This window comes from Eutrigla gurnardus, assembly GCF_963514095.1.
Source record: "Eutrigla gurnardus genome assembly, chromosome: 4".
Classification (NCBI taxonomy): domain Eukaryota; kingdom Metazoa; phylum Chordata; class Actinopteri; order Perciformes; family Triglidae; genus Eutrigla; species Eutrigla gurnardus.
Genome location: NC_139918.1, coordinates 8,092,886 through 8,102,064, shown reverse-complemented (window position 1 = coordinate 8,102,064; position 9,179 = coordinate 8,092,886).

The window sequence follows — 9,179 nt, the reverse complement described above, 5'->3', positions numbered from 1 at the left end:
GCCTCTCTCACTGCAGCTGCCTGATATCACAGGGGCTCCACACTCTTGACCTTGCTTTCCCACCTTGTATCAATAGTGCCCCTGCATTTGCATTAAAATATAACATAAATGATCAATGCATGAATAGCACAATTAAATAAACATGTTATTACGCATAATTTATCCAACTTTTAGAATAGGAAACAAATTAATATCACAACCTCCTTGGTTAATGGCTAATTGTATACATGACACACTCCAAATGACTCAGAAAGCTATATCACAAAACATCAGTGCAATATACGTCTTTTGAATTAGCTTACAGAATTGATAATTCACTTTACTGAGCAGCACATGATCTAACAAGTTTACCAAACAATATGTGAGCTAGTCATCATTGTGTTACATACACATTATTAGGGTGAAATTAATTAGATATAATGTTTGCTAGTCAGTTGGACTGAAAACAGATTCTGTCGTCATCTACTGTTATAGCCAGCAGTGTGTAGCAAGAGGCTAACAAACAGCCGGGAGTTAGCCTGTACTAATTAACGTCATTTAATTTCATCACATGCATGATGATACTCATGAAGAGTAGGTGACATGGCTCCATACCTTTATCTTTAGCATGTTTCTCCTCTTCTTTTTTTCTCTTTTTTCTGAACTGGGCACCTGATGGCTTTGACCTCGTCTTCTTATCCATGTTTATTTGACACTCGGGAATCAACACATGACCCAAGATCTTACGCCGTCTAGCGCTGCTGTACTTGCTGACGAATATGTGCTTGCAAGAAGAGATGCAATCTCTTATCCTGTTAAGTTTCAGAATTATGTTCAGCAACGGAACTTTAATGTGGCCAAAGAAACTGTAATGGAACATGCTCAAAATGATGATGAACGTGTGACTCGTCCAAAGGATCCAATGGTTTGTGGGCACTGTCATAAGCGTGGGCATCTTATCGCTAATTGTTTTAAATTGAAACGTGACAGTAAGGTTAAGTTCACGCCTAAGACTGGCTCAGAGTTAGGTCTTTGTGTTTCCAGATTTCCTCCGACGTCTCGGAAAGACGAGAAAGTGAGTGACGTCTTTGCTCCGTTTGTGTCAACGGGCTACATTGCTTTAACAGGCAACCGCGAGGTGCGTGTGCCTGTGAACATACTTAGGGATACAGCTGCTTCGCAAAGTTTCATTCTGGAGAGTGTTTTGCCATTTAGTAAAAAGTCTTATGCTGGCGAGAATATCCTTGTGCAAGGTTTCAAAATGGGCTTTGTGAATGTCCCTCTCCATGAGGTTGCGCTTGTTTCGGATTTAGTTGCTGGTGACTTTAAAATGGGTGTACGTCGTACTCTCCCAATTAAAAATGTGCAAGTGTTGCTGGGCAATGATGTTATGGGAGGCATGGTGTTTCCTTCGCCCGTAGTAACTAACTCTCCAATCTCTCAATGTCCGGACGATTTAAATGAATGGCACAGCGTGCAAAAGAAACCCAGGTTGAGGAAGAATCATTTGGTCTTTGCGATACATTTTTTGTAAAATCCTCACTCTATGTAAGTGATTTGCCGGCTGATTCTGAATCACTGTCCAAGGTTCCTAAAGTGTCTGTGAGTCGTGAGCACTTAATTAAGGAACAGAGAAACGACCCGTCTCTCGCTTCGCTCTTTGTCGAGGCTGTGGCCGAAATAGATATTGAGCATTCTCCTCACGGCTACTTTTTGCGAGAGGGTGTCTTGATGCGCAAATGGAGACCTCTACGGCCTCGGCGCAAGATGAGTGGAGGGTTTTCTACCAAATTGTTGTCCCCGTGTGTTATCGTGATCACATATTGAGCATTGCTCATGATCACCATTTATCTGGTCATTTGGGTGTGACAAAGACACTGGATCTTATCACCCGATATTTTTATTGGCCAGGTGTTAACCGTGATGTTGCAAAATACTGTCGTACGTGTCATGTGTGTCAGGTTATTGGAAAACCTAAGGTTGTTCCTCCTGCGCCTTTACAGCCAATACCTGTCTCCTCCGAGCCGTTTGAACATGTCATTTTGGATTGTGTTGGTCCGTTGCCTCGGACGAAGTCCGGCAGTCAACATTTACTCACAATTATGTGTATGTTAACACGGTTCCCTCATGCTGTCCCTTTACGGAAAATTAAGGCTCTAGCCATTGTGAAGGCTCTGATTGATTTCTTCTCTATGTTTGGCCAGTGGCGCCTGCAGACATTTTTCATAGGGGTGGCCAGGTGGGGCCACTTAAAATTTTGGGGTGGCACACCACAACTAAAAAGCCACAATTTCAGGAATTGTATTATATTAGTACGATTACTAATAATATTTTATTATACTGGAGTATATAGGCTAGTAGAAAACTATGAGAAAGACTTGAGGAAATGCCTACTGATATACTTGTATTGTGTTACACTTAATATTAATAATGATCTAATGTGCATAGACTAATAATAGTACAGTTAACATTTTGAGTCCCACAACAATCCCGTTTCATTGTGCTATGTGTGATACTGTAGGTGATTCATTGTTTTTTAAAATAGGCTAATTATTCTTTACCTTAAAAAGACAAATGTACTGCTTAATTTAAAGGTGCACATTTATTGTAATCAAAACAGAAAAAGCAGGCACTTTCAGATACAAACAGAAACACTTGACTTGACTTATACAGTATGTTTCAGAAACAGTCATAGATTCGCTATTTCCCACCAGGGATCAATAGTATTTCTGATTACCAGGCTTACATTATGTTTCAGAACAATTTTATTCACCTGTTGCTGTGTTTTTTGGCAAACATCCACAAAGTCATCAAGATTTATGGCCTAAGCCCTTCTTGATTCCACCCCAAGTTGCTTAAACGCTCATCAGTCATGGTACTTCTCAAGGCAGTTTTGATCAACTTAAGCATAGAAAAACTGCGCTCACAGGATGCTGTACTTACAGGTAATGCAAGCGCAATTTTGCACAGTTTAAACATCTCGTGGAAGACCTCCCTATATGGCTCCAGAAAGACAGTGAGCTCTATTAAACTCTTTGGTGTTTCCTGACCACTAGTTCGCTTCCTCTCAAGACCGGCTTAAGCTGGGGGATCATATATTGCAGATCCTCAGTGCTGCAGTTATATTGTGATGAAAATGGAAACACAACATCTTTCTCACAAAATGTGGGACTGCAGGGATTCAGGGCCTGTATCCCTTTCATGATGACACAGTTTTCTTTAGAAAATCTTCTCCTCACCTCAGAGAGAAGCACATCAATGACTGGAATAAATGAACCTGTCCGAAATGACTCCTTCTCTGTGTTGACTTGTCTTTGAACTATTGGAGTGAACATGTAATTTCCTTCAAGCCTTGAGCTTGGTCTGACCTGACGGCCTGGAGGTGTCACACTTATGCTGCATTTCTCAGCAAGACTCAGAATATTGTCCCAGATGTCATTAAAGGTCACTCCCCCCTGGTGGCGCCATTGATCTGAGCAGGATGCACACAATGCATTTTGTAAGAAACACTGACTCTAAACTTGATTTAATTACAAGAAAACGCTCTTTAACATGAAGCAACTTCTCCTGGTCACTTCTGGCCTCAGTTTGCATGTTTGTTCACAGTCAAAGACTTCTCCTCAGATTGTTTCTGTTTTATACTTCGAGGCCTGAAAGGGTGAAGCTGCAGCTGCACAGATGTGATGCTTTGATTTTGTGTTTGGCAAACAAATGGGGCTTTTGACCATTGAAATGCATGAAAATATTGATTTGCTGGTTACTTGGCAACAGCATAGTACTTTCATGTAAAATGTGTAATCAAGTAACTCCATTTGTCAGATAGATGTAGTGTTAGAGTAAACAGTACATTATTGGTAGAAGTAGAAAATGGAAAAACTGAAGACAAATTACAATACTGGTGTCAATTTAATTCCCAACTCAGAAGTGGATAGTATCCTTGTAAGTGTCTTACAGTTTTCTTTATTGGACCTGAATATTAAAACGTTTGATCCAAAATGACTTTATAGTGACTTTGCCCATAATACTCTTCCAGGATTTACAAGTTTCAAAATGTACCTTTAGGTTTATAGTGAGACGGAAACAGGACCTGATCCAACTGGGCCTGTTTCTCATCTGCCGAGTTCCTGCAGTCGATATTCTCAAACATTGAGTTGAATTTGTCTGCCGGATTCAACATCGACTTGCAGTGACCTTTTAGTTTTTAGTTTTGATTATAATTAGAGGCATATGAAATTCATTAAAGTGCTCATTAGTATTTCTACTCTTCCTAATGGGTTTGTCTGAGTTTGACTTCTCCTGATTGGAGGTCAGTTTATTGTCACAACACTCCTCGTGTGTGGCCTCTGCTGGTGACGACAGTCTTACGGCTCAAATGTGGCTTGTGTTGAAGGTTGCTGCCTAAAGGCACATTACAGGAACACGGTCACAAATAGAGCTGCAGTTAGCTTCACACTGGATCCCTCCACAAAGCACCAATGGGATTTCTCCATTGGATTTTGGATTATTGCAGAAAATAAACGCTAATGAAGAAATAAATGAATGCAATCGGTATTGTTGATGTTTGGCTTTAAACTAACTACACCACAGTCACATGTATGGATGGGACGATATTTTTTGCAGATTGCAATAAAAACACTCACAGTAAGTTGATCTTTGTGACTTTCTATTATGGTGGTAATCCTAAATATAGTCTGAAGTGACTATAGAAAGCTGTCCAGCTGACTGTCATGGTGATGAGTGGAAAATAGATCCTGATTTAAAAATGAAAGCATACAAAAATGCATTTTTTAAAATTAGGGCCGGGACTCGATTAAAAAAATTTATCTAATTATTATTATTTTTTTTTGCTGCAGCCCAGGGAGAGAGACATTCACCAGCCCACAGAGCTCAGCTGCAGCCCACAGACACATTAGTAGGGATGGGAATCGAGAACCGGTTCCTATAGAGAACCGGTTCCGTGTGTTTCAATTCCATGGAATTGTTTGGCAGTTTATATAACGATTCTCTTATCGATTCCAACCGGCACGAATTACGTCACGTAACTTACGCATGTTACGCACGCTCGATTCAGCAAGTACGACTGCGCGATTCAGTTACGCTGGTTTCACATTCTTGTGTATTTGCCATCTTGGCTTTGGGCCTCTTTTGACCTCATTGTGAGTTAAGGTTGTGAGTTCTTATTAAACAAACTTGATGCCAATCAAAATGTTTGTTCTTTTTCCCCAAATTAGAATCGATAAGAGAATCGATAAAGAATCGAATCGATAAGCAATATCGATAATGGAATCGGAATCGTAAAAATCTTATCAATTCCCATCCCTACACATTAGAGCCCAGTGGCTTGTCTGTCTAAAGAATACCTGGCCCAGTGCCCCTATGATAGGCTACAGAGGCCCAGTAGTCCCACCCATTTTCCAGACCCCCCCTCGTCCAATCACCTTTAATGATGATCAATCATTATGAGAGAGAAGAGAAACACACACGAAAAACAAAGCGAAAATGGAGAAAAGCGAAAAGGCGGTGCAGAAAAACTGAGGGAAAAGAAGAAAAAAAATGCTCTCGCTACTGATGCCGCTGAGAGCAGAAACATATTAAACATGTTTGTTGCGGCGGGGGCCGGCGGCGTGGCCTCCGGCTCCGAGGCTGCGGCTGCGGCGGGTCCCTCTAGGCAGGAGTCGCAGGCGGACAGTGAAAGTGAGGCTCCCGCTGCCATGGTGGTACAGGAGGAGGAGGAGGAGATGGTGGTGGTGATAGCAGGTGTGTGTGCTAGATAACATGTGGATAAACACTCATTCACTAAATGTTCAGAACCTTCTATGAACTTTACTTGACATAATAGATCTCTGCTGGTGTGGTGTGTGGTGTTATAACTAAATCTAGTTATCTAAGGTGTTGGAAAATAATATACTATCCTGATTATTTAATAGTTGCTTTTATTAACCACTATTTTATATTTTCATCTAAGCATGCCACACATTTGCAGATCTACAAGCTTAAAAGTCACATGTTGCAATGTGGTGTGGTTTGACCACAGTACCTTGCTATCAGCCTGCCAATGCCATGATCAGTTCCACCACATATGAGTGAGTTAAATAAACAACACTCTTCAATCTTAAATCCTTTCTCCAGTTTCCTTCTTAAGAGCAAATGAGCAACATACTGTGTAGTCATCATTTATTTTATTCAAGGCTCCAGAATATAAAGGGATATTATTCAGTATAGTAGTGTTATTAAGGGCTTGTGTGATTATATGTACAGTACATCAACGGGCCGAGTTGGTACAGTATCTGCGCTTGGATTGTGGTGGGCCAGTCTGGACCAAAGAGTCCAGGGCCGAATCTTTGTCCCAGTCCAGGCCTGGTTATAGAACAAGTTGAAAATGTGTTTGAATGAGTTTCTGCTGCTTCAGGCTTCTCATGTTAGTTTTTCCATCATTAGTAAAGAATCCGTGAAGCTTTTGTTCTATTAAAAGGTTCATATTTCCTGAAACAACGACTCAAGTTATTCTTTAATTCTGCAGATTTAACAGATTTTTATATAAAAAGTTTGATGTTGGAAATGTTACAGGTATAAAGTATTTGATCATCTCAGTAATAAAGCACCATAATATTAGAAACTATATTGTATTTCAATAAATGTAATATATGTCAGCACATTTATATTGAAAAGCATATCATTTAAATATGCTGGATAATTAATTGATATCATTTTTATGGTAAATTGACCTCATGACCTTTTTATTTGATATAATGGTAAATACGTCTTTCAGTGGAAAATGTGTGTATGCATGAATTCAAACAGATATAATCATCCCCGCGACACTGAATACAGGATAAGCGGTAGACGATGGATGGATGGATTACATGTTTATTGATTCATATATTGAAATATATGAATCAATATAACATAAAGAAATAATTAAAACACACATGAGCTATCTTTTTTTTTTATCTCAATGCACTTATTCATAGAAATAGTTTATGTTGCTTAACTGAATTTCAAATATAATAAAATTAATATATTTTGGAATATTTTGGTTGTCGATATACTTTTTTATATTCAATCGTATTTTTAATATTAAGTTAAATAATATACAAAATTGTATTATTAATGTACCGTTTTGTTTCTTTAGCAATTAGAATAACATGTCTGGTGGGTAATGTATAATATTATCATACTAACAATTATATGAAGGTGGATATGGAACTTATTGTAACATGTATATGACCTCTAATGTAGGAAATACATTCTACCGTATAAAGATATTTTCTTAGATGATATGAATATAATTAGGTTTAAAAATGTATCTTCATATACATTATATTACAACACATTATATTATATTTAAATTCCCCCTCATAGGTTGATATAGTCTCATCGTTTTTATATCATAATATACAGTAGTCTTAATTTATATTTGACATTTCATGAAATAATATTGTAACTGTATGAATTTTAAAATAGTTCTGCCAAGGAATTGATTCATTAGTTTGTAAGTAAATGGTGGTAATTATGTATTATATTATATATACTTAATTCGTTAAAATTACTTTGAAATAAAGGTAAATATGTCCATTATTATAATATGTATATTTACCTTATGAATTAATAAAATGGTATAGATGTTTAAAGGTATCTTCATAATTATATGAGAGATCAGAGGAGCAGAGGACTGACGTTGCTCACTGTCACTCCTGTTCTCTTTCAGAGGTTCCAGCTCTTCCACCTCCAGCAGCGTCCGTCCCGTCTCTCTGATAGTGACCAGTCTGCTGTAAACATGCTGATAGTGACCAGTCTGCTGTAAACATGCTGATAGTGACCAGTCTGCTGTTAACATGCTGATAGTGACCAGTCTGCTGTAAACATGCTGATAGTGACCAGTCTGCTGTAAACATGCTGATAGTGACCAGACTGCTGTAAACATGCTGATAGTGACCAGTCTGCTGTTAACATGCTGATAGTGACCAGTCTGCTGTAAACATGCTGATAGTGACCAGTCTGTAAACATGCTGATAGTGACCAGTCTGTTAACATGCTGATAGTGACCAGTCTGTTAACATGCTGATAGTGACCAGTCTGCTGTAAACATGCTGATAGTGACCAGTCTGTAAACATGCTGATAGTGACCAGTCTGTAAACATGCTGATAGTGACCAGTCTGCTGTAAACATGCTGATAGTGACCAGTCTGTAAACATGCTGATAGTGACCAGTCTGTTAACATGCTGATAGTGACCAGTCTGTAAACATGCTGATAGTGACCAGTCTGTTAACATGCTGATAGTGACCAGTCTGCTGTACACATGCTGATAGTGACCAGTCTGCTGTACACATGCTGATAGTGACCAGTCTGTAAACATGCTGATAGTGACCAGTCTGTAAACATGCTGATAGTGACCAGTCTGTTAACATGCTGATAGTGACCAGTCTGTTAACATGCTGATAGTGACCAGTCTGTAAACATGCTGATAGTGACCAGTCTGTTAACATGCTGATAGTGACCAGTCTGCTGTACACATGCTGATAGTGACCAGTCTGCTGTAAACATGCTGATAGTGACCAGACTGCTGTAAACATGCTGATAGTGACCAGTCTGCTGTAAACATGCTGATAGTGACCAGTCTGTTGTAAACATGCTGATAGTGACCAGTCTGCTGTAAACATGTTGGTAGTGACCAGTCTGTAAACATGCTGATAGTGACCAGTCTGCTGTAAACATGCTGATAGTGACCAGTCTGTTGTACACATGCTGATAGTGACCAGTCTGCTGTAAACATGCTGATAGTGACCAGTCTGTTGTACACATGCTGATAGTGACCAGTCTGTAAACATGCTGATAGTGACCAGTCTGTTGTAAACATGCTGATAGTGACCAGTCTGCTGTAAACATGCTGGTAGTGACCAGTCTGCTGTAGACATGCTGACTGTTTTCTCCTCACCGTTTCTCACCATCACATCTCATCAATCATTTCATTTCTCACTTTGATTATCACACATATCTATGACGTGGAGGTTGTTTGTAAAATGTCTTTCAGATACAGATATCTAAAAAATATAAATACAAATATACATACATATGTTTGGATATAATCACACCATGTTTTAAAACATTTTCAATTAAAATATCTCAATGATCTCAGGAGATAATACAAATGTTAATGATAGAAAATAGTCAACTTCATTAAACACATTTATATGAGAT